A 6275-nucleotide genomic window follows, 5' to 3' on the forward strand; every position below is an offset into this window, starting at 1 on the left:
CAGAGGGCGCCTGGGGGCCTGCAGGGAAGGTGGGTGTCTGCACCCAGCCCTGGCCACGCCGGCAGCGGCCGCATCGCCGCACGTCACTCCTCTCAAAGGACGGCCCTAACGGGTAGCTCATGATGGCGACGAAAAGGTGTGGGAGTCGCCTTCCTGACCCCTCACCTCATTCCCTGCTCAAACCTGGATGTGGGGTCCCTATAGGGACTCAGCCACGTGCTCAGAGGAGGCGCAAGGGCTGCTTTGTAATGATGGGGTCCGCTGAAAGCACCGCCCCTGGTTCCCCCCAGAGCTCCCCGCTCTGCAGCCTCAGGTGCTGCCTGGAAAAGCCACCCTTTCACGTCAACATCCCCACATCCCTAAACTCCCCTCGGGCATTTCAAAAGGACGTACATTTTTGTTGGTTTCAGAGAGGAAGCGGGAGGGAGAGGGAGGGAGAGAGAAGCATCCATGATGAGAGAGAATCATGGACCGGTGCCTCCTGCACGCCCCCCACTGGGGATCGAGCCTGCAACCCGGGCCTGTGCCCTGACCGGGAATCGAACCCGGGACCCTTCAGTCCGCAGCCGACGCTCCATCCACACAGGCCTCTTTCCTGGGTTACCCGGTCGTCTCTCCGGTGACGTTTCTTAACCGCTTCCCTGCCCAGGGACACTGAGGCCATGGCTCTCCCCACAGTGACTCCACCCCGAGGTCACAGGCCGTCTGACCCCACAGCTGCCCACTCGGCCCAGGTGGGCAGAGCCCGCCCAGACACAGGTGCCTCCCAGACACGGTCCCTCCGCCCTCCCGTGACCCCAGGAGGCTGCAGCCGCCCCCTCCCCCACCCCCCCCGCAGCTCACATGTCAGCCGGCAAATGGGGAAGTCACAACCCAGTGAGGCTGCCTCTCGGGGTCTCACTGCCGGTTTCGTGGGCAGAGCCGGCGGCCCTCCTCCTGCCCGGCCCTGGGCCAGCTCAGCGCGGCCGGTGGGGACCAGCAGCTTCTAGAAAACACGGGCCTCAGCCAACCGGGTTCCAACGCGGGGCCTGGAGTCGCCTCCTGACTGTCCACGTGCAGCCAGGGCCGAGGCCGGGTCAGTGGCTGAGGTCGGGGCCTTGGGGTCCACGCCCTGCTCTGTCCCTTCCCAGCTCCGTGACCCGAAACATCACCACACCTCTCGGACTATCCTCTACTGTGACACGGGGGTGATGCAGACCAGCGGGGAGCGTGTGGGACTGAACACAGTACCGACCGGTGGGCTGAGCACAGCGCCTGCCCATCGAACGCAGCCAGCGGCTGTCACTCTGCTGGTGCAAGTGACCGGCGTGTGCTCGTATCTTTGCTGACGGCCCAGCCGGACGGGGGCTCTTTGGGGACCTACTTTTCCCTGCGCAGCCTCCGCGCAGAGCCTGGTGGGGAGCCTGTTAGCTGGACAGGGAGCCTGTCAGCTGGATGGGGAGCCCGTGAGCCGGATGGGGAGCCCGTGAGCCGGTTGGGGAGCCCGGGAGCTGGGTGGGGAGAAATCTGCTCCACGGGTGCCTGTGACTGTGTTTTCTCCTGCAAACCCTTCGAGACCTTCGTAAGGATTCTGTCCCATCAAGTTTTATTCCACACGTGTGTGCGGTGGGACCAGAGCTCAGACATGAGGGCCAGGCCCGTGAGTGCCCGTCTGAGGGGGTCTTCGGTGCCTGGTCCCCGCGCCCTCGGGTGCCTGCAGCTCTGCACCCAGACACTTCCTCCTTAAACAGGCAGCGGAACAAGATTCTCACCCTCGTTCGAATGATTTCCTCTGAGCAAGGAAATGACTCAAAAGGGAAGTGAGGCGGACGGTGGACGCCCCGCCCTGGCTCGTGGGGGCCCCGGGACCTTTGTCAGGATCCGGACAAAGAGAAACCTCGAGACTGCGCTGAAGGGAGAGACCAAATCATCAGCAAAACGGACGTCATTCTTCACCTTGTTCGCCAGCACTTTCTTCGGCTGCTGCACGAAACAGCCGCAGATCCAGACAGGACGCGGGGCCTCCCGGTCCCCGGGCGTGCGGCTGCCGTGACATGGCCACACCGCAGCCCCGCAGGGCCATCCAGGGCGGACCCTGTGGGGGAGGAGCCGAGGCCCTGTCATTCTCACGCCATCTCGTCTCCGTGAGTCATTCTCCTCTCCGTGGCTTGTTGGTAAATGCAAGTGTGTGCGCGTCCCGCCTGCTGCGCGGACGCCGAGACGGCGCAGCGCCCTGGTCATTGTAACAAACACTTTCTCACTAAATGTCTCGCAATCCCTCCGGAACAGTGTTCTAAATTTGAATTTGCAAATGCCTTTAACCCTCCGCGGTGTCCCCGGCTGTGAAGCCACGGTGCTGGGGGCCCCGGGAGGAAGCCGGGCTGAGGGGCCAGGGCTGTGAAGGGGGCTCCCACTGGGGTCCGCTGAAAGCACCGCCCCTGGTTCCCCCCAGAGCTCCCCGCTCTGCAGCCTCAGGTGCTGCCTGGAAAAGCCACCCTTTCACGTCAACATCCCCACATCCCTAAACTCCCCTCGGGCATTTCAAAAGGACGTACATTTTTGTTGGTTTCAGAGAGGAAGCGGGAGGGAGAGGGAGGGAGAGAGAAGCATCCATGATGAGAGAGAATCATGGACCGGTGCCTCCTGCACGCCCCCCACTGGGGATCGAGCCTGCAACCCGGGCCTGTGCCCTGACCGGGAATCGAACCCGGGACCCTTCAGTCCGCAGCCGACGCTCCATCCACACAGGCCTCTTTCCTGGGTTACCCGGTCGTCTCTCCGGTGACGTTTCTTAACCGCTTCCCTGCCCAGGGACACTGAGGCCATGGCTCTCCCCACAGTGACTCCACCCCGAGGTCACAGGCCGTCTGACCCCACAGCTGCCCACTCGGCCCAGGTGGGCAGAGCCCGCCCAGACACAGGTGCCTCCCAGACACGGTCCCTCCGCCCTCCCGTGACCCCAGGAGGCTGCAGCCGCCCCCTCCCCCACCCCCCCCGCAGCTCACATGTCAGCCGGCAAATGGGGAAGTCACAACCCAGTGAGGCTGCCTCTCGGGGTCTCACTGCCGGTTTCGTGGGCAGAGCCGGCGGCCCTCCTCCTGCCCGGCCCTGGGCCAGCTCAGCGCGGCCGGTGGGGACCAGCAGCTTCTAGAAAACACGGGCCTCAGCCAACCGGGTTCCAACGCGGGGCCTGGAGTCGCCTCCTGACTGTCCACGTGCAGCCAGGGCCGAGGCCGGGTCAGTGGCTGAGGTCGGGGCCTTGGGGTCCACGCCCTGCTCTGTCCCTTCCCAGCTCCGTGACCCGAAACATCACCACACCTCTCGGACTATCCTCTACTGTGACACGGGGGTGATGCAGACCAGCGGGGAGCGTGTGGGACTGAACACAGTACCGACCGGTGGGCTGAGCACAGCGCCTGCCCATCGAACGCAGCCAGCGGCTGTCACTCTGCTGGTGCAAGTGACTGGCGTGTGCTCGTATCTTTGCTGACGGCCCAGCCGGACGGGGGCTCTTTGGGGACCTACTTTTCCCTGCGCAGCCTCCGCGCAGAGCCTGGTGGGGAGCCTGTTAGCTGGACAGGGAGCCTGTCAGCTGGACGGGGAGCCCGTGAGCCGGATGGGGAGCCCGTGAGCCGGTTGGGGAGCCCGGGAGCTGGGTGGGGAGAAATCTGCTCCACGGGTGCCTGTGACTGTGTTTTCTCCTGCAAACCCTTCGAGACCTTCGTAAGGATTCTGTCCCATCAAGTTTTATTCCACACGTGTGTGCGGTGGGACCAGAGCTCAGACATGAGGGCCAGGCCCGTGAGTGCCCGTCTGAGGGGGTCTTCGGTGCCTGGTCCCCGCGCCCTCGGGTGCCTGCAGCTCTGCACCCAGACACTTCCTCCTTAAACAGGCAGCGGAACAAGATTCTCACCCTCGTTCGAATGATTTCCTCTGAGCAAGGAAATGACTCAAAAGGGAAGTGAGGCGGACGGTGGACGACGGGCCTCCAACCACAGCTCTGCCTCCCGAGCGAGCCTCAGCCTCCTTAGTGCCGGGTGCCCCCTGGACAGCAGGTGCCAGGCCCTGCCCCTGAGCCCCAGCCCTCGGCACCGCCTGGGTCCCGGCCCATCCCCAGCCCTCAGGGCCCCTGGATCCCCAGCCCTTGGCACCGCCCGATCCCGGCCCATCCCCAGCTCTTGACACTGGCCAGATCCCGGCCCATCCCCAGCCCCCAGGGCCCCTGGATCCCCAGCCCTCGGCACCGCCTGGGTCCAGGGCCATGTGCAGCTGCTGGTTGGACGGGAGTCAGTGGGAGGCAGGGCCGTCGCTGACCGAGCTCGTGGAGAAGGCTTTCCCCGACAGAAAGGCCACACTCCCGAGTGTCCGCACCCAATGGGCTGTCGGCCTCGGCAGGTGTCTCCACCCCCACCCCCATCCGTCACGCTGTGCAGACCAGAGGCAGTAACGATTCCCCACGAAGCCCGACTCGCCCACACCCACAGCCCCTCCGTCGTCCTCACCATCAGGGAGACAAGCTCCCATAGACCCAGAATTTAGAAAGTTAGAGACAGGAGATGCCTTACCTTTAGAGCAGCGGTTCTCAACCTTCCTAACGCCGCGACCCTTTAACACAGCTCCTCATGTGATGACCCCCAAATTCATTGTTACAAATGGAACATAATTAAAGCATAGTGATTAGTCACAAAAACAATATGTTATTATATATGTGTTTTCCGATGGTCTTAGGTGACCCCTGTGAAAGGATCGTTCGACCCCCAGAGGGGTCGCGACCCACAGGTTGAGAGCCGCTGCTTTAGGGCTTCAGAAAGTTCCTGGTGAGTAGATTTATCTCATCTTTTATTTTTTTAAATACATTTTATTGATTTTAGAGAAAGGAAGGGAGAGGAAGAGAGAGAGATAGAGAGAGAGAGAGAGAGAGAAACATCAATGATGAGGGGGAATCATGGATCAGCTGCCTCCTGCACGACACACACTGGGGATCAAGCCTGCAGCCCAAGCCTGTGTCCCGACCGGGAATGGAACCCTGACCTCATGGTTTATGGGACGATGCTCAACCACTGAGCCACACTGGCCGGGCAATTATATCTCATCTTTTAAAGTAAAATCTCTTCTTTATTAGTTATCATGCCCTTAAAATTGTCCTAAAATAGGCACCCTAAAAATATAGAGAGAGACCTTACTTCCCAAATCATATATATATACATTCATGAAAACACGCATGTGCTGTAACCAAAGCAAACACACAAAAACACAGGTAGTCACATGGCAAAAGCCACGAAGGAGCCGACCTCCTGTTAGGTGAGTATTAAAGGCAATGAGAGTGAATTGCAGTCCGATTTTTGAACTTAATTACTCTAAGGATTTTATTCCAATTTCCAGAGGACACAGTCGAAGATTCTATTGAAGTTCTCGCACTTCGACCCAGGCCACTTTGTCACGTGGGACTGGGGAGACGGTGTGGCCAAGGGAGCACTCCTGCGGGTGTGGCCTGCGGCCAGCAGAGGGCAGCTGCGCCCCGTCGAGGAGGCAGGTGGGCCCGCGGGCAGGTCACCTTCCCGGCTGCGGCTCCGGAAGAGAGGACTGAGGTCCCGAGTGATAGCCGGACGCCCGCCGCCTGTCTCCCTGCGTCACAGGTTCAGGAAAAGGACCCCAAACGTCACCTTGAATTCAAGAACCCAGTTAGTCTCCAAACCCAGCAGAAGCTGAAGCTTATAAAATACTGGTTCTGTCTGGTCAGGTGGCTCCGTGGTTGAGCATCGACCTATGAACCAGGAGGTCAGGGTTCTATTCCTGGTCAGGGCACATGCCCGGGTTGTGGGCTCGATCCCCAGTGTGGGATGAGCAGGAGGCAGCCAATCACTGATTCTCTCTCATCCTGATGTTTCTATCTCTCTCTCCCTCTCCCTTCCTCTGAAATCAATAAAATAATTACAAATAATAATAAATAAAACCTGATGTTTTCTCTCTCTCCCTCTCCCTTCCTCTGAAATCAATAAAATAATTACAAATAATAATAAATAAAATAAAACATGGACTCTAATTCCAAACGTCATCTGAAAACTCTGACAGACAGGGTCCGGGGACTGTGGGTGCCCGGCGAGTCAGGGGGAGAGGCCCCGCCACGGTGCCCGTCGGGGCTCTGGGGGACCATCGGGCTGGCCTGTCTCCCTGGCCCTCCTCTGGCCTCGTCCAGACGCCTCAGCGGAGACTCTGGTGGCTTCGTGTTCTCACGCGTTTAGTGCGGCTGAACCGGCTCCTGAGACCCTCAGCCTCCGTTCTCCCCGAGGCCTGGG

General features: G+C 60.5%; 1 protein-coding gene across 1 annotated transcript in view; it reads right to left on the reverse strand.

Moving 5' to 3' along the window:
- The window catches only part of LOC106726663, a 59278-nt gene that overhangs the window by 49384 nt on the left and 3619 nt on the right, over positions 1-6275 (reverse strand). The window lies entirely within an intron of this gene.

The sequence above is a fragment of the Myotis brandtii genome, unplaced genomic scaffold (assembly GCF_000412655.1).
Source record: "Myotis brandtii unplaced genomic scaffold, ASM41265v1 scaffold1077, whole genome shotgun sequence".
NCBI classification, from domain to species: Eukaryota; Metazoa; Chordata; class Mammalia; order Chiroptera; family Vespertilionidae; genus Myotis; species Myotis brandtii.